Source organism: Aegilops tauschii, chromosome 4, assembly GCF_002575655.3.
Source record: "Aegilops tauschii subsp. strangulata cultivar AL8/78 chromosome 4, Aet v6.0, whole genome shotgun sequence".
NCBI lineage: Eukaryota > Viridiplantae > Streptophyta > Magnoliopsida > Poales > Poaceae > Aegilops > Aegilops tauschii.
This window is the reverse complement of record NC_053038.3, coordinates 116,267,561-116,285,974: the sequence shown is the minus strand read 5'-3', so window position 1 is coordinate 116,285,974 and position 18,414 is coordinate 116,267,561. Positions and strand designations below refer to the sequence as shown.

General features: G+C 49.6%; 1 long non-coding RNA gene across 1 annotated transcript; it reads left to right on the top strand.

Moving 5' to 3' along the window:
* Positions 1 to 8,444: 8,444 nt before the first annotated feature.
* LOC120962431 (uncharacterized) lies at positions 8,445 to 11,871 on the top strand. Its single transcript, XR_012181515.1, has 3 exons — positions 8,445 to 8,740; positions 9,930 to 9,998; positions 11,584 to 11,871. It is a non-coding gene; the product is annotated as an uncharacterized lncRNA (long non-coding RNA).
* Positions 11,872 to 18,414: the final 6,543 nt, after the last annotated feature.

The window sequence follows — 18,414 nt, the reverse complement described above, 5'->3', positions numbered from 1 at the left end:
CCTGAGGGATTACTGGTACCCTATATCTGTCGTCAATGGTGCGGATGGCGGGGCTCTCTGGCGGCTCCTGGGAGGCTTCAGCTCCTAACGCCTCCTCCTCCCAACCTGGTCCGAGGAACGAGCCAGGGTCGTCCTCCGGCGTGTACTCCTGGTCCATCATGCGGGGCACATAGGCCTCCGAGGCCGCTGCCTCGAAGACCTCGCCGAAGTGCCCCACGCTCCATGTTGCCCTGTCCGTCATGCTGCCCTGAGGATGGCAGGGTGGTGCTCCGATGGGGCCGTACGTGGCAACACTTGTGCCTGCACCCATCTGGGGCGGTGCAGGCGCAGCAGGGCGTCCTCCACCGTGGGTCATGTTGATGTCGACGAGGCCCCCGGGCGCGCCCGGGAACCAGCGGGCGCAGCGAGGCCCGCCGTGGGACCCGGCCGCTGCCTGAGGCGTGAGCTGATAGCAGAAGGGCGGCGCTCCCGTGGCCGCCGCGTCCAGCAGCTCAGCGACGCGTTCCAGTAGCGCATCCCAGCCGCTCTCCATCAGTCGGCACCACAACAGCTCTCGTGCCACCGTGAGTGCTGCCCGCATGTTCGCCTGCTCCCCCCGGGTGTGTGGCGCCATTGCCGCGGTGTGGCTTGCGGCCCTTGCAGCGGCTCGCGCTTGTCGTGGAGTGAGGGTGGACGGCGCCTGGCCGCTCCGCCCACGCCCCATAGCGTTAGGTGGCGCCCGTGCCGCCTGGAGCGCGGGGTTGAGGTCTTCCTGGGCAGGCGGCACCGCCCGGGCGGGCCAGGCTGCCCAGCGGTCGGCGTCAGCCCTTGGGTCGCCGGACATCGGAACCGCGGAGCGTCGGCGGATCGACTGGTGGGGAAGAGACTCTGGCGCACCCATACCTGGCGTGCCAAATGTCGGATCACGGGTTCCGGCAAAACCCTTGAGGTTCGAACTCTGGGGAGCGCGCGAAGTTCTTTCCCTCCTACCGATCCGCACCCTAGGTTTGCTAAGATCTCACGGACGAACTCGACGAACTCACAACACAAAAGACACAAGATTTATACTGGTTCGGGCCACCGTTGTGGTGTAATACCCTACTCCAGTGTGGTGGTGGTGGATTGCCTCTTGGGCTGATGATGAACAGTACAAGGGGAATAACAGCCTCCTGAGGTTGAGGTGTTCTTGTGCTCGACGAACTTGTGTGTGGGTTCGATCCGCTCTGGCTTGCTTGTGAGCTCTCGACTAGATCCCCTCTACGGTGGTGGCTAGTTCTACTTATATAGGCCCTGGTCCTCTCCCCAAATATTGAGCGGGAAGGGAGCCAACAACGGCCGATTTGAAAGGGGACAGCTAGTACAGCTTATCCTGACAAAAGCGGTCTTCGCCTGTAAAAGGCTCTGGTGGTGATGCTGCCTTGGGCTCCATGGTGACCTCCGTCTTGCCGTCCTGCTGGTCTTGGTCTCATTGCACTGATATGGAAACCTTTGGTTGATGCCTCGGCACTCCACGCCTGCGCTTGCCCCTTTAGCACCAAAGAGGAAACAAGGACGTTGCGCGCGCTGGCGCCCGCCTGGTCTCGATCGCCATGGCTCACATCACGAGAACCTCGCGAGGTTTGCTTTGCCTTGATCTCTCCGCCCCTCGCGAGCCTGCCTGGTTAGGCCGCTCCTGAGGAGGTCTTGTGTCGTCCACCTCGCGAGGCTTGGCCGCTCGCGAGGGTCTTGAATGCCTTGTTGATGAAGATGGGCCGTACAGGCCTGCTAGCACAGCCACGCCATGGGCCATGGGCCGCAGGCATGCAAGTCTGGGGACCCCCGTTCCCAGAACACCGACAACGATTTCTGAAGGTTCTTTTGGAGGATTTCAGTACATACATGCCCCCCCATATTGGTTGCTTGATCCATATGGTTACAATCAATAAGCATTTCTTCTTTGGATTCATCTGTACTAGTTTTCTTAGGGAACTTTTCATCCACTCCAACCTCTTGTGAAGAAGGCTACATTTTTCTAGAATGTAATCAAATTCCCATATTAATCATTGCAGATCGAAGATGGCATGTTAGTGCATTTTACAAATCCTGCAAACCAAATAGCTAGTCCTGTAGTAATGTTCAAAACTGCATGTAGGCACTAACACATTTTCTTCTTTTGCAGATAAGATTAGGCCCAGTGGTGGATAATGTGGTACAATATAACAACCACGTCAAATGCCTAGATCTGCATCTCTCAGAAATTACTTTGAACTCCTACCGAGGGACCTTACCGGAGATTATATTCGCCAGGTTCTTTGTTCTCAGAGCAAGGGTGCTGAAGGAAATGAGGTTTGCCCTACATTTATTTCACAAAAATGAATGGTCTGTTGATCAGCGCCGGCGCCTGCGGCAGAATGGAGTAGGCTCCAAAAATGCTGAATTTCATTTTGGAACTTCAGATGAAAGAGTAATCGGAAGTCATCGGGTCAACCCCATACATGACTTCTCAGTGGCTGACCCCTTTGCAAAAATTGTGAGGTTTCGAAGCCAGACTTAGAAGCGGTGATATTAGTTTGAACCTCTCTGATATCCATGTTCAGCACATCAGCGCGAGCGTTTGCAGCTGATGAGCTGAATTTCATTTCTAATATCAGTTTGAACCTTGTAATCTTCGAATTTGAGCCATATAACTCTGGAATATGAACCTTGTAACATTCCGAGCTTTTGTGGTACAATCGTTGAAATGGCATCGTATGAGACTCGTATATTGCTAGCACTATTTTGACCTTAATATGCAATGGTCTTAGATTTTATTAACCATTCTCGAATCAGTTTACCTTGTAGATCTCACAGCACACGGTCTGTATAGCTAACTCGAGTGCGATCTTCGACATTATTGCACACAGTTGGTTTCTTCCACCGTGTGCACTGTAGAGCGTAGAATTAATTATCGCACTCGAGTGTCCACGCCTGGGGTGCGGTGTTGTCAAGCGTGCACTGGATTCTGGAATCCTCCGCTATGAACACCGTGACAAGACGTGACGATTACAGGCCAGCCGGCCCCCATTTATTACAGCAGCCATTTAACCTACCCTTGTGTCTCTTCAACCTTTCGATCGTGCCCCACCATTGCAAGAAGCACAGGCTCCAATGGCGCTCCGAGCGGCTGCCGACGACGAGCAGGAGTTCACCATGCGTGCCGTGGTGGACACCCACAGAAGGTTCATGGACCTCTCGGTGGTGTACACCAACGACCCGGTCTGGGCGGAGCACTCCATCCACATCATGGAGCTATTGCTTGCCGAGGAGAAGTACAAGGTGGTCAGGTTCGACCTCGAGTACACCTGCGCTCGTGCCGGGTCTCGTCCCAAGGTCGCCGTCGCCCAGATGTGCGTGCGCCACCACGTCCTCGTCTACCACTACTGCCTGGCCACAAGGCCTTGCGAGCATTTCGCTAGGTTTGTCAGTAGCCCCCACTACATGTTCGCTACGGTGGACATCACCAACGATGTAAAGGCACTCGAGAGTTCGGGCATTGCCTGCCAGAATCTTGTCGACATCCAGGGCAATACAAGATCTGGGGCAGCAAGGAGCATGAGAAGGACTCACTTGTTCACCTCACCGAGGCCATCATCGACCCCTACTACAGAGACATGAAGGATTCGTGCAACAAGGACAAGCATGCCTGGCACTCGGCCTGGATGGAGAAACTCGAGATAGCTCACGTCATGTACGCGGCCAAGGAGGCGTACACGAGCTACGACATGTACCGGCGGATCGTTGACATGAGGAAGTCCCTCCTTCCCCAAAACGGCCAGGGATCCAGCCAGAAGCAGAGCAATGGCGAGCGTCATCGCAATAGTAAGTAGATGATTATATCCTCGTTTCTCCTACTTTAGTATGCATGTAATTGCTTACTTTGGTGTGTGCAAATGTTATGTGTGCAGTCACTTGTGTAATTGTATGCTTAATTTGGTTATGCAATGCTGTCTTTTTAAGTATATATGTTGATGCTCTGTAGACAGAGCGTAGATGGTGTGCGGACAAAGAAAATCACATCGCACACAGACTAAACAATGGAACCCGTCGATGATGTTTTCATCAATCACTCACAATTGTATACCAGCAATCGTTTGCTCACAACACACACGACTTGTTAGCAGTAATCGTCTGTGTTCTTATCGGTCTTCGCACATGTTTCTGATTACAGACCTATTTGCCTCGTATCACACGCATCTTGTTCATTTGAACCGTTTTTGTTCTCATGTCTCAACACAAACAGTTCATCCGAGTGAACCGCATGCCGTATATCGCACACACCTTGAATCTTGCTGACCGTTTCTTTTGTGTTGCCTAATCACAAACAGTTCATCTGAGTGAACTGTATGCTGGACATCACACACACCTTCATCTGGCTGCCCGTTTCTTTTATTCCTCCTCATAGAAAATGGTTAATTGAAATGAACCGTATGCCCTGAATCGCACACGCAACTAAAATCTGAACCGTGTTTGATGCATCCGCCATCGCAAACGCAAACGGTTCATCCGGGTGAACCGCATGTCGTACATCGCACACACCTTGATCTGGCTGACCGTTTCTTTTGTGTTGCCTAATCACAAATAGTTCATCCGAGTGAACTGTATGCTGTACATCGCACACACCTTGATCTGGCTAACCGTTTCTTTTGTGTTGCCTAATCACAAATAGTTCATCCGAGTGAACTGTATGATGTACATCGCACACACCTTCATCTGGCTGCCCATTTCTTTTGTTCCTCATCATCGCAAACGGTTAATTGAGCTGAAGCGTATGCCCTGCATCGCACACGCAACTAAAATCTGAACCGTGTTTGATGCATCCTCCATCGCAAACGTTTTGCATCATTTCTGACGGTTTTCATATAGCACCGTTTGCGATTATTGCATCGCACACAGTTTCTTGAAGGGTCTCTGATCATAGTGTCGCATTAGCAGCATCCCGCAGTAGTGCATCTTCATCCTACGCCTCCCACGGATTGATAAACCTTAGGTCATCCACTTGAGGGAAATTTGCTGATGTGCTACAAAACTCTGCACTTGGAGGCCCAACAACGTCTACAAGGATAAAGTTGCATAGTAGACATCAGCCTCCCCCTTCCTTCCCTCCTCCCTCCTCCTTCCTTACCCCTCTGGAACTTATGGAAGGGGGGAGGCCGAATTGGGGAGGCGCCCAAGTAGGATTCCTTCTACTTGGGGTGCCCCCTTGGCAGCCTCTCCTCCCCACCAACCTATATATATGTGGGGGGGCACCGCTAGAACACACACCAACAATTGTTAGTCGTGTGCGGTGCCCCTTTCCACAATTTACGCCTCCGGTCATATCTTTGTAGTGCTTAGGCGAAGCCCTACGCGGATCACTTCACCATCACCGTCACCATGCCATCGTGCTGACGGAACTCTCCCTCGACACTTTGCTGGATCAAGAGTTCGAGGGACGTCATCGATATGAATGTGTGTAGAACTCAAAGGTGCCGTACGTTCGGTGCTTGATCGATCGGAACGAGAAGAAGTTCGACTACATCAACCACGTTGGCAAACGCTTCTACTTTCGGTCTACGAGGGTACGTGGACACACTCTCCCCCTCTCGTTGCTATGCATCTCCTAGATAGTTCTTGCGTGAGCGTAGGAATTTTTTTGAAATTGCATGCTACATTTTCCAACAGTGGCATCCGAGCCAGGTCTATGCGTAGATGATATGCACACATAGAACACAACGAGTTGTGGGCGGTGATTGTCATACTGCTTACCACCAATGTTTTATTTTGATTCGGCAGTATTGTTGGATGAAGTGGCCCGGACCAACCTTACATGACCACATTCATGAGACTGGTTCCACCGACAAACATTCAACTAGTTTTGCATAAAGGTGGCTGGCGGGTGTCTGTTTCTCCTTCTTTAGTTGAATCGAATTTGACTGCGGCCGGTCCTTGTTGAAGGTTAAAACAACAAACTTGATAAATCATCATTGTGGTTTTGATGCATAACTAAGAACGGTTCTTGCTAGAAGCCCATAGCAGCCACGCAAAACTTGCAACAACAAAGTAGAGGACATCTAACTTGTTTTTGCAGGGCATGTTGTGATGTGATATGGTCAAGACATGATGTGATATACGTCGTTGTATTAGATGATCATGTGTTGTAGAAGTTATCGGCAACTGGCAGGAGCCTTATGGTTGTCGCTTTATTGTATGAAATGCAAACACCATGTAATTGCTTTACTTTATCACTATGCGTTAGCGATAGTTATAGAAGCAATAGTTGGCGAGATGACCAAGACGCTACGATGGAGATCAAGGTGTCGAGCCGGTGACGATGGAAATCATGACGATGTTTTGGAGATGGAGATCAAAAGCACAAGATGATGATGGCCATATCATGTCACATATTTTGATTGCATGTGATGTTTATCTTTTATGCATCTTATTTTGCTTAGTAGGGTGGTAGCATTATAAGATGATCCCTTATCTAAATTTCAAGGTATAAGTGTTCTCCCTGAGTATGCACCATTGCGGCAGTTCATCGTGTTGAGACACCACGTGATAATCGGGTGTGATAGACTCTACGTTCAAATACAACGGGTGCAAGACAGTTTTGCACATGTGGAATACTCGGGTTAAACTTGACGAGCCTGGCATGTACAGACATGGCCTTGGAACACTTGAGACCGAAAGGTCGAACATGAATCATATAGTAGATATGATCAACATAGAGATGTTCACCATTGATGACTACTCCATCTCATGTGATGATCGGACATGGTTTAGTTGATTTGGATCACATATCATTTAGATGACTTGAGGGATGTCTATCTAAGTGGGAGTCTTAAGTAATTTGATTAATTGAAATTAATTTATCATGAACTTAGTCCTGATAGTATTTGCATATCTATGTTGTAGATCAATAGCTCACGATTTAGCTCCGTTATTTTTTGATATGTTCCTAGAGAAAACTAAGTTGAAAGATGATAGTAGCAATGATGCGGACTGGGTCCATGATCTGAGGGTTATCCTCATTGTTGCACAGAAGAATTATGTCCTTGATGCACCACTAGGTGACAAACCTGTTGCAGGAGTAGATACAAACGTTATGAACATTTTGCAAGCTCGATATGATGACTACTTGATAGTTCAATGCGCCATGCTTTACGGCTTAGAACTGGGACTTCAAAAATGTTTTGAACGCCATGGAGCATATGAGATGTTCCAAGAGTTGAAATTGGTATTTCAGACTCATGCCCGTGTCGAGAGGTATGAGACCCCTGACAAGTACTTTGCCTACAAGATGGAGGAGAATAGCTCAACGAGTGAGCATGTGTTTAGAATGTCTGGATACTACAATCACTTGAATCAAGTGGGAGTTAGTCTTCCAGATAAGACAGTGACTGACACAGTTCTCTAGTCAGTATCACCAAGTTACTAGAACTTTGTGATGAACTATAATATGCAACGGATAACGAAAACGATTCCCAAGCTCTTCACGATGCTAAAATCGGCGCAGGTAGAAATCAAGAAATAGCATCAAGTTTTGATGGTTAACAAGACCACTAGTTTCAAGAAAAAGGGCAAGGGAAAGAAAGGGAACTTCAAGAAGAATGGCAAGCAAGTTGCCACTCCCGTGAAGAAGCCCAAAGCTAGACCCAAACCTGAAACTGAGTGCTTCTACTGCAAAGGAAATGGTCACTGGAAGCGGAACTACCCCAAAAACTTGGCGGATAAGAAGGATGCAAAGTGAATAAAGGTATATTTGATATACATGTTGTTGATGTGTACTTTACTAGTGTTCATAGTTGTAACACCCCTAGTGTCATGCTACAGTAACCCTCTGTGAGTAAGCTAATCATTTTTCCAAACAGTGCTTAATCACCTTTGATTCAAATCTCATTTGAAATTTCACTTTAGAATCAAATTCAATTTGCAAGTGAAGTTTGAAGTTGCTGGAAAAATGTTCATCATTTGTCAAAAATTCCATAACAATTATTTGTTAAGGGACACGACATCACTTTTGTGCAAAGATGAACATTAGCAATTAAAATAGCACCAATTCAGCATTTTAAATGTTGTCCTATTTATGAAAAATACCAAATGAATTCTTATAGTCTCCAAAATATTTGTGGCACTGCCTAAGATCACCAGGGAATAAAAGGGGCACTTCCCATATTTTTTCCTAAGTAAATAGCATGCCCAATATTTTCTTACCCATCTCTGTTTATTAAATAAAAAGAAAAACATAATAAGAAAAGAAAAAGGCCGAACTGCACTGTGCACTTAGGCCTGCTAGCTACAGTGCACAGCCCAGCCCAATCCCGAGTTGTCCCCTTTCTCCCCCTGTTCACCTGTCGAGCCCGACCGTGCCCACGCTGTTGCCGCCGAGCCACCCCGCCACTCCGCGTCGCTACAGTCGTCGGGGAGGGGATAAGAAGGCCACCGCGGCTCCTCGGGGACAACTCCGGTCCCTATCCCCGCGCTCTCCCCTCTCCTCCTCGCCCTCCTCGATCTGGACCTTACCCGAGCATAGTCACTGCCGCGCCATCCCCGTCTTCGCGCTCTGGAGCTTCCCCGAGCCACCGTTGCTCTCCAGGGGCCGTGCCTCGACATGCTCGAACTCCACAACAACGGAAGCAAGCAGGGGCCTCCCCAGGCCGTCGCCATCGACACCTCCTTCAAGCTCGGACAACCAAGGACGTCGTCGACCAATTCGTCGCCGTCGGCTCCCTCCGGCTCCCTCGTCCGCTTCCCTACACCCGTTGTGAGCTCCCCTCCACGTCCCCTGCTTTTCCCCACCTCAGGCCGTCGCCGTTAGCCTCGCCGCACGTCGTCTGCCATGGCTTGGAGCTTGGCTCCGCGCGCCCCCCTGTCTGCTCCTAGCCGCTGCCGCCTGCTCCCACTGCTGCTGCTGTCCAAGGTCGCAGGTGCCTCTCGCGTGCGCCCGCCCGCGCCTGCTGCAGCCGCTCGCCTAGCCCCGCGCCGCCCACCTTCTCCGGCCACCACTCCGCCCCGCGCTCCCTCGTCTTTGCCTCTGCGCCCGCCTACACTGCTGCTCTAGCCGCGCCCCTGCTTTGCTTGCGCGCGCCCTGCCGTGACCCAAGCCACCTGCGCGCGCCCCGCTGCTCCCGCTACGTCTCGCCGTGCCCGATGCCGGCCCGAGCTCCGGCGGCCGCCAGCAACGATACGGCGCCGCTACAGGCCGCCTCCGTGCCTACCGCCACCACCATCAGATGCGGCGTGACGCCAGCTCTCCAACGGACCCGGGCGTGCTAGTCCCCATCACCGGAGTTGGCCGGTCGAGCATCTCCGCCGTGTTCGGCTAAACGCCGACGGCTAAACACCAGTTAAACTGACATGACACCATTAGCAGCTAACTAAAACAACCGGTTCATTCAATGGCCGTGGGCCCCAGACCACTAATTAACATGTTAGTTAGTTTTTAACAAAAACTGTTTTAGGCCCAGGATCACTGACACGCGGGTCCCACTAGACCAGCTGACCGGTCAAACGTTGACTCAGCAGTTGACTGGCCCCACCTGTCGGCCACTGGTGTACCTCTGGGTGCACTGCACCGGGTGCACCTAGCCTTTTCGCTCTTTTCTTTATTAGATTAAATTCTAGAACAATGTTTAAAACTTTGATAATTCATAGAAAATAAACCGTAGCTCGGATGAAAATGTTTTCTACATGAAAGTTGCTCAGAAAAAACCAATGAATCCGAATACGCGGTCCGTTCATCCGCCACATGCCCCTAGAATAGAGAACATCGAACCTTTCCCCTCCGGTTCGTCTGTCTGAAAATGCAAACCTCAGGAAAACTTTCCCGGATGTTATCCCCTTCACCAGTATCGTGTAGCACCGCGTTAGAACACCCCTAGTACTGCTTGTTGTCTTGTCATGCATCTGTTTGCTTTGTATTTACTGTTTCTTTCCCCTCTTCTCTCCGGTAGACTCCGAGACTGATGTTGCCCCTGTGATCGACTACGTCGATGACGACCCCTCCTTGCCAGAGCAACCAGGCAAGCCCCCCCCTTTGATCATCCCGATATCACCCATTTCCTTTCTCTCATGCTTGCATTAGATTTTGCTACTGTAATTGTTTGCTCCTATTCTGATGCATAGCCTGCTTTTGTAACCTGCTTATTGTTACCTACCTGCTTATCCTAAACTGCTTAGTATAGGTTGGTTAGTGATCCATCAGTGACCCCCACCTTGTCCTTGTTGCCCCTGCTTCATCATCGAAGACCCGATCAACGGGATCGAAGACCAGGCCCCAGCACCGCACATCACTTTCCCCTTTGTTGCTCGACACTACTGGGTTACTATCGAGTGCTGAGGGTGAGACCTCATCAGCACTTTTGATGTTAACCCTGTAGTGTAGCTATTCAGTCGTGGTCATTGAGGGTGATTTCCTCCTTAACCACTTCCGATACGGCTCTCTCGTGCAATCCCTCAAGTGTGAACCTCGAGGGTGGATCCTCTTACGTTCACCTTGATGATTACATCGAGTGGAATTCACCGGGGGTGATTCCTCGGGTTTTCCCCTTGGTGTTTGAACAGACGGATACTTGGACTTTACAACTGTTACTTGGAAGGGCGGGTCGACCCTGAGGGGTACCCATGAGTGATGTGGAGACGGGTTGACCTGGAGGGTGCTCGCGAGATAATTACGAGGCATGGCCGGGCATTCCCAGCCCTTGCCGCAAGTCCTCGAGACGGGGCAACAGGGTCACATCTTTCGCGAGTCTCTGCTTGTTACCGCGCGTTCCTAATACACTACGATTTGGATATTTGATCTGAGGGGCCTCTGGCCTGATAGCACTAACCATCACGTGGGCATAGTATGGGCGTTCTGCGTCGTATGCATCGGCCGAAGCTTAATAGACGTCAGCGACTGAGCGGCGCGCGCCAGGTTGGACTGCGTAAGCACCTGCCTTTTTGAAGGAGGTAGCTAGGTCTGCTCACCGGCCGCGTACGCAATGTGCAGGAGTTCCCGGGGCGATGGCCCATGACCCCTGGGGGCATAGGTTTAGTCCGGCGTGTTGACCTCTCTATTAAGCCTAGGTTGGGTTGCGGCGTAATTTTTGGACGAGGCCGGGCATGACCCAGGAAAGTGTGTCCGGCCGGAGTTAATCAAGCGTGGTGGGTAAGTTGGTGCACCCCTGCAGGGAAGAAAACATCTATCGATAGCCTGTCCTACGGTAACGGACACTTGGAGTTGTATTCCGATCGATACAACTAGAACTGGATACTTGAGATGAGAAATGGATATGAGAAATGGATAGTATGGCTCTGGGATTGCTTTCTCGCAGGGAGTCGAGAAAGGATCTCTGTCCGAGGTTGATAACACTACTACTACTTTACTTTATGCTACTCTTATCTCTTCTGATGCTGCAAGATGCTTGGAGCTGCTAGTCTTCGATAGGCTAGGCTTTCCCCTTCTCTTCTGGCATTCTGCAGTCCAGTCCACAGATACAACCCATTTCATTGATACCTATGCATAAGTAGTGTAGATCCTTGCTTGCGAGTACTTTGGATGAGTACTCACGGTTGCTTTGCTACCCCTTTCCCCCCTTCTTTCTTCTTTCTGGTTGTTGCAACCAGATGGTGGAGCCCAGGATCCAGACGAAACCACCGATGACTACTACAACCCCGAGGGTGCCTACTACTACGTGGAGGCCGCTGACGACCAGGAGTAGTTAGGAGGCTCCCTGGCAGGAGGCCTTGCCTTTTCGATCGTTGTTGCTTTTGTGCTAGCCTTCTTAAGGCAAAATTGTCTAACTTATGTCTGTACTCAGTTATTGTTGCTTCCGCCGACCCTTGTGTTTTTGAGCTGATATATTCGAGCCCTCGAGGCCCCTGGCTTGTAATATAAGGCTTGTATTATTTTAATTTGTGTCTAGAGTTGTGTTGTGATATCTTCCCGTGAGTCCCTGATCTTGATCGTACACATTTGCGTGTATGATTAGTGTACGATTGAATCGGGGGCGTCACAAGTTGGTATCCGAGCCGACCGCCTGTAGGATACCCCTTTCCAACTCCTTGGCCGAAGTCGAGTCTAGTCGTCCAAAACTGTTTTACTAACTTGGCTGTGTGGCTTACGGGCCCACGTCGCCATTGGGTGGTATTAGGATATTTTATTCCTCGTCAATACTCTGGGTCTCCAATCTCTCTTCTATTCAGGTTAAAGATTTTGCTAACTCTAACTCTAGGGTCTCGTAACTACTTTCTCCCGGAGAGCCCCTCGGTCCAGATGATCGCTTGGTGCACCAGAAGATTCCGAAGATACTCTCTGATGTTCTCTCAAGACCTTGTGCCCACCGAATTTGCAGTTCTCTACCACCGATATATCCTTATGGATAATTACTTACACCCCTCGTTCATACATTCACCCCCAGTTGCTCTTGTTATTACAAGATACCCTAAAGTACTTTTTGATATTCCAAATATTCTGAAAATCCGTTGTGCCATAGCCTTCAGCTCCTTTTCACATGAATACACCTATGAATAATTCCTCACACTTACCGGTGATCCGTTCATCCCCAGTTGTCCATGTGTTTCACAATAGTCTTCGAAATACTATTTGGCATTCTGGAAATCCTCAGCAGCCTATTGCTCCTGAAGTTCTTGCGTTCCTGCATTAAGGTTAATTCCTTATGTCTACTAATCTTTGTTGGCATCCTTTGTCATCGTCATATTGAGCATTCGATTCAATGTGTTCGTGAATGCTCGCAATGATTAGTCGCAACTAGAATTCTTCCCTTAGGCTCAGACGTCTTTCCAAACATGAGCTGATTCTCGGCAAATCAAACCTTGATTGATTTCCCATCTAATTCTATTCTACTTACTCCTCTTTTGATCAGAGCATCTGCTTCTGATCCTCTGATATGGAAATCATAATTCCTTTGAATTTAAGCGTCGAATTGTTCAGATGTTTTCATAATCCGATGACTTTGCATCTTTCTTCCTCTGGTTGAGTACCTATAACCACATCAGATCCTTTGTGGATTGCCAAATCCTTTGTTGGATTATTATCCGACAATGTCTTTCACATTCTAAATTCTCGTGAGTTTTCCCCTAACACATAATGCCTATGGTAAACATTATCCTCTCTTTTTGTGAACCAGGCTCTACTTTCGAGCTGGTGTTAAGTAGTATTGAAGTTTGTGGTATATGTTCCTAAGATGCCCCGATGGGTTGAACCTATGCCTTTTCTAATCTGTGTGAACCCAGAAACTTCTACAGGTCATACTCTACTGGTGTTATGCCAGATAAAATTTCAACACTAAAACTTCGTCGAAAGTGAGAAGTGAATGAAAGGTTTTGCATTGGAGAAGTCGGATTCGACCTTGAACTTTGTGTTCATGCCCATGGACCTAATGTGGAACTTATCATGAAAGCTTCTTGTGCTATAATAATCTCCTTATTATAAGTTCATATGGTATCTATGTTTGGTCCTTTGCAACCGTGGTTCTGACCATGATTGTTCCCCTTTAATTCCATTTCTCGGACAAGTTAAAGCACTTGTCTTCTGCAGATCAATGCATCTCCGCAACCTCTATTTTGATCTTCCTTCGAGTATTACCCTCCGTGTCGGAGATATACCCCGCGGTATGACCCGGCCAGACTTGGCGACTCACCAGAGACTTGGCTGGAGCTTGGCGACTCACTGGTGATCCGCCTGAACATGGCGATTCACAGGTAACCCGTCTGGACATTGTGACTCACTGGAGACCCGGCGGGCGGATCAGACGGACGACAAGGCCCAAGGCCCAGCAGGCTGGCTTATACTCTGGTGGGCCGGTTTAAGGAGAAAGGGATGACGGATATTTCCTTTACGACGAAGCAAGACCCGGACTTGTATTCAACTTGTAAGAAAAGATAGACTAGTCCTAGTCCTACTAGGACTCCGCATGTAACCCGCCCCTCTAACTTATATAAGGAGGGGCAGGGCACCCCAAAGAGGGACAAATAACAAGAAACAATCTCTATGGCTAGACACCGAGAGCCGGTTCCCGGCGACTCTCCCGTGATCATAATGAGACCTAGCCTCAAACAGCATGTAGGGTTGTTACCGGATGATGTTTCCCGGGGCCCGAAGCTGTCTAAATCCTTGTCTTGTATTGCGTCTCTCGATTCCGCTCAACCCCTCTCAAGCTACCACATAGATGCGTTGGCCTCGCGACTAAGTCCTCACACTAAGGACATCTGCCGTGACAATTCCACGACAGTTGGCGCGCACTGTGGGGCCTGCGCATGGTGGTGTTGAGGTCTTGGAGGGATCTCATCTATAGTTCGAGAAGTTCGCAATTTTCCGGCTCAATAAAAGCCGGCGTGGAAAAAATTCACATCAACGATTCGTTCACCGGTCAGGATTGATGGAGTGTTCTATGATGGCGGGCGTGAGATTGAGATGATATTATGGTTACATGCCGTCAGCCGCCTCACGTGCTGTGGTGATCCACCGAGTCCGAGACCGAGACAGATTTTTTATGGCGTCAGCCTTGGGTGATTCATCGGGTCGCAGGTTGATGGACAAGGGATTTTTTGCTACGACACTACAAGTCCGGGGCCATCAATCGAAGCCACGCTGCTGATTTGATCCACACGCAAGCAGTCGAACGTAAAATCAAAAATCAACTACTATTGGGACGGTTCGGTCAAGCTAGTTACGATTTGGAGAAGGACCCAGGGATGGACGCGGAGACGGACGACTCTGCGACGGCCGCCTCGCCCTGAGCCGGACACCCAAATCAGGTCGGATCTGATAAGGAACCACGTGTACAGCCGAAGAGCCTGCATACAAGCAATATCGCCTGAGATATTGGTGTACCTGCCCAGACTGAAAAGCAAACAGCGATAGCGGCAGAAAACGTCACATCAATCGTCAATCAGGAGTCAGCGGAAGCGTTGGATTTTTTATCCCAGTTTGGCTGTTATTTTTTCTTTCTGATCTGACGTTGCCACTACTAATCGGAAACAGTAGATGCTAGAATAAAACGCATCCCTGGGTACTACTTCTCTTGAGAAATTCAAGTCCCAAATGGAATCAACGTATGGAAAGGCTACATGGATGGCTGTTCAAAGGAGGAGTCAACGATGGGAAGACATGGATTCAACATCCACCTCCACCTCTTGTGCTGTGGCCGAGCTGCCACCAGTTTTTTCTGCCTCTCCTTGTTTGAGCCGCCTCAACACACATACGATCTGCCCGGCGTCGTCAAGCCGCCATCGTCAAATCGCCACCTGCCGCTGTCGGCGAGCAGTCCGCAGCAGCACCATGAGCCGGCCACCACTACTTCACCTTCATCGGCGCTGCCACGAGCCACCGCTACTCGGCCTTGTTCTGAGCCGCCCCCACTGCGGTCCTCCCGTGCTTTGCTCGGGCGGGTTACTTCTGTAGCAACTGCCGCCTTGAGCCGCCAAGGGCCTAGCTCCACTTCGCCGCAACAACCTACCACTGCCGCGCCTCCCGCCGTTGCGGCCTTGAGCAGCCACCTCCGCTTGCAAGCCGTCCTGGGCCCTGCTGTCGCCGCCGCTGTACTTTGAGCCGCCGCTGCGCTGGGTCACCTCTGCCTCCGTCGACCCCGCGCCGAGCGGTCTGCCACCATCATCGACCCGCGGGTGCTGCCGCAGCCCAGGAGCAGTGCGCTACTACAAGGCAAATCAGTGATGCCAATTCACTACTAATAAACAATTCATCCGTGGAGCACAAGTACTTGCTACCATGACCCCACGTGAATGATCAATCAAAGGGAAAAGTCCACGTGAAGATGTGCTAGCTCGTTCCCAAAACAGTGCTGGCACTACTAATCCACGTATGGATCAAGACTACTAAGTGCTAGTGGAACATCAGATCAGACATATACGAGCTATCTTTTTTGTCCGACATCCAGCAGCCCGAGTTCATGTTCGCCCGACGAAACATCAGGTGATATCCATCTAAGTTTATTTTATTAAACATATTGTTTTCATCAAAGAACAATTATTTTGGTCTGTATATTTTTATGTGCAGCAAAGGTGGTGTCATGTTGTGCCTATGAAGTGTACGTCAGCACCATCACGCACCGGCGTTTGCGCCCGCTTACTGATGGAACAGGTGTGCGCAAGTCGCCGCCCATGCAGCTTAATTTACATCAACCCGCCGGAGCCGTGTTGAGCTGCCCTTACCATTTTGAGCCGCCGGGGTTATATTAAGTCGCCGGTCTGCCTGAGCCGCCGGAACTATATTGAGTCGCTGGTCTGCCTGAGCCACCTCTGTCGCGATAAACGGATCATCCGTCGTCCAAACAGATCAGGTGATATCCATCCAAGTTTGATTTATTAGCACATGTTGTTTTTGTCAAAGAACAAGTTTATCTTTGCCTTGGTCTGCAATATTGTTTATGCAGGGAAATTACTTATGACAAAAAGTGATATTATACCGCGGAGATGGAGGCACGCCAACATCTTTGGGCACAGGTGGTTGTCGTTACTCAACGGACTCCCGCACCGGCTTACAGCGCCGTGGCCGTCTCTCGCGACCGCGCCGGCTTGCAACACCATGGCCGTCTCTTGCGACCACGCCGGCTTACAACAAGGAGGACAACTCACACGTCTGCGACCGGCTTACAATGTGACGGACAACTTACCCGTCCGCCCCCGCGGCCGACTCGGCGTCCGCGTCACTTACCGCTCCTGCGATTGACTCGCCCGACCGCACCGACTTACAATGCCGCGGCCGGCTCATCTGCCTGCTCCCGCGGCCGACTCGGCCGTGATTGGTTTCAGCTTCACCGTGATGATCATCAACTCCGCGGTGGATAATTTCTGTCCTGACATATCAGGTGAAATCAATCCAGTAAATTTTTATATATTATATATTGTTTTCTTTAAAAAGAGCAATTACTCTGGCTTGCGAGGTTTTTGATACAGGACAATTGTTCACTACATCAACACAACGTGGTTGACTCGCCCATCCGCGCGGCTTACCGCGCCGGCAATCGATTCGCCTGTCCGGACCGGCTTACAACACCACGGACGGCACATCTGTCTGTGCCGCCTCTGATGCAACGGTCGTCTTTACCATCCGTCTCTCACGGGTTGGTCTATATAAACACACTGGGCCGCACCTGTATGCATGAGTTGTTTATTAAATATGAGCGAGTCACTGCTTGGGAAGCCCGGTTTTCTTCCAACAAATTAGAGGCGAATTATCATGTATTATCAGCCGCCGTCTGCATTGGATGGTTCAATGGGCAGGCGCACAAGTCGCCGCCACTATAGTTTGGTTAACTTCAAAACATCCAGTTGGAAGGAACCATTGGCCGAGTTGCTGACACGGCTCATACGGGATCATTTATAACCCGCCGCAGTCACTTCAACCTTCTGTGGATTCACATCGCGCTATCAACACCAATGATATACACCTTATGCTATGGTCAATATGGAGAATCTCAAAGCCAACTCCTCGAGTCGTCTTGAGACTCGGGGGCTACAATGATATGACTCGGCAGCATTGGTCGGTTTCAATGCATTCAAGAACTCCGGTTCATTGGAGGGAAAAATAATCCGGTCCCGGAGGCTACCGCCATATTGGTGAAAAGTTTAAAGGCCGTCAGAAAATTTCCGGCTTAAAAAGAAGGATTCCGGTTTAGATCCGGCTCAAGAGACTTGACATCTCCCACAAAGCACTGAAGTTCTTAAAATATCCGGTTTAAAATCCGGTTCAAGGGAAATTTATCTGCCACAAAGTTTTGAAGCTCTCAAATCCGGTTCAAATTCCGGTTCAAGGTAAATTTGTTTATCACAAAACTTTGAAACTCTCAATATCCGGTTTAAGAATTTCCGGTTCAAAAAGAATTTATCTCTCGCAAAGTTCGAATTCTCAGGAAAAATTAAAGGGACCAAAGAGAGTCGGTTACAAAGCACAACTCAAACATAGGTACCCTGCTTTAATGGCCATTGGGAGCTGATCATATTCGAATTTAGCTTAACCCTTTTGGTGTGACCCTGATCGTATTCGAATCAGAGTCGTTAAATATTCTCATGATCACTAGGGGGCTTCCTGTTCAAACATAGGTCGTATTTGAACCAAAGAGAACATAGCTGTCGGTACCCTTTTGGTTGGCACACTGCCGAGCTCACTTGGGGGCTTCTTGATCGTATTCGAATCATAGCTCAACCCCTTTTGGGAACCAACGTGGATCATATTCGAATCAGCGTCGTTAAACAATTCTCAAGGTCATTTGGGGGCTTCCTGTTCAAACATAGGTCGTATTCGAACCAAAGAGAACATAGCTGTCGGTACCCTCTTGATCGGCAACGCCAAAGCCACTGGGGGCTATATGATCGTATTCGAATCTTAGCTTAACCCCTTTTGGGACGGTTTTCTGATCGTATTCGAATCAGAAGCCTCAAAAATTTTGAAGTCTCTTTTGGCAAACAATTTTTGGA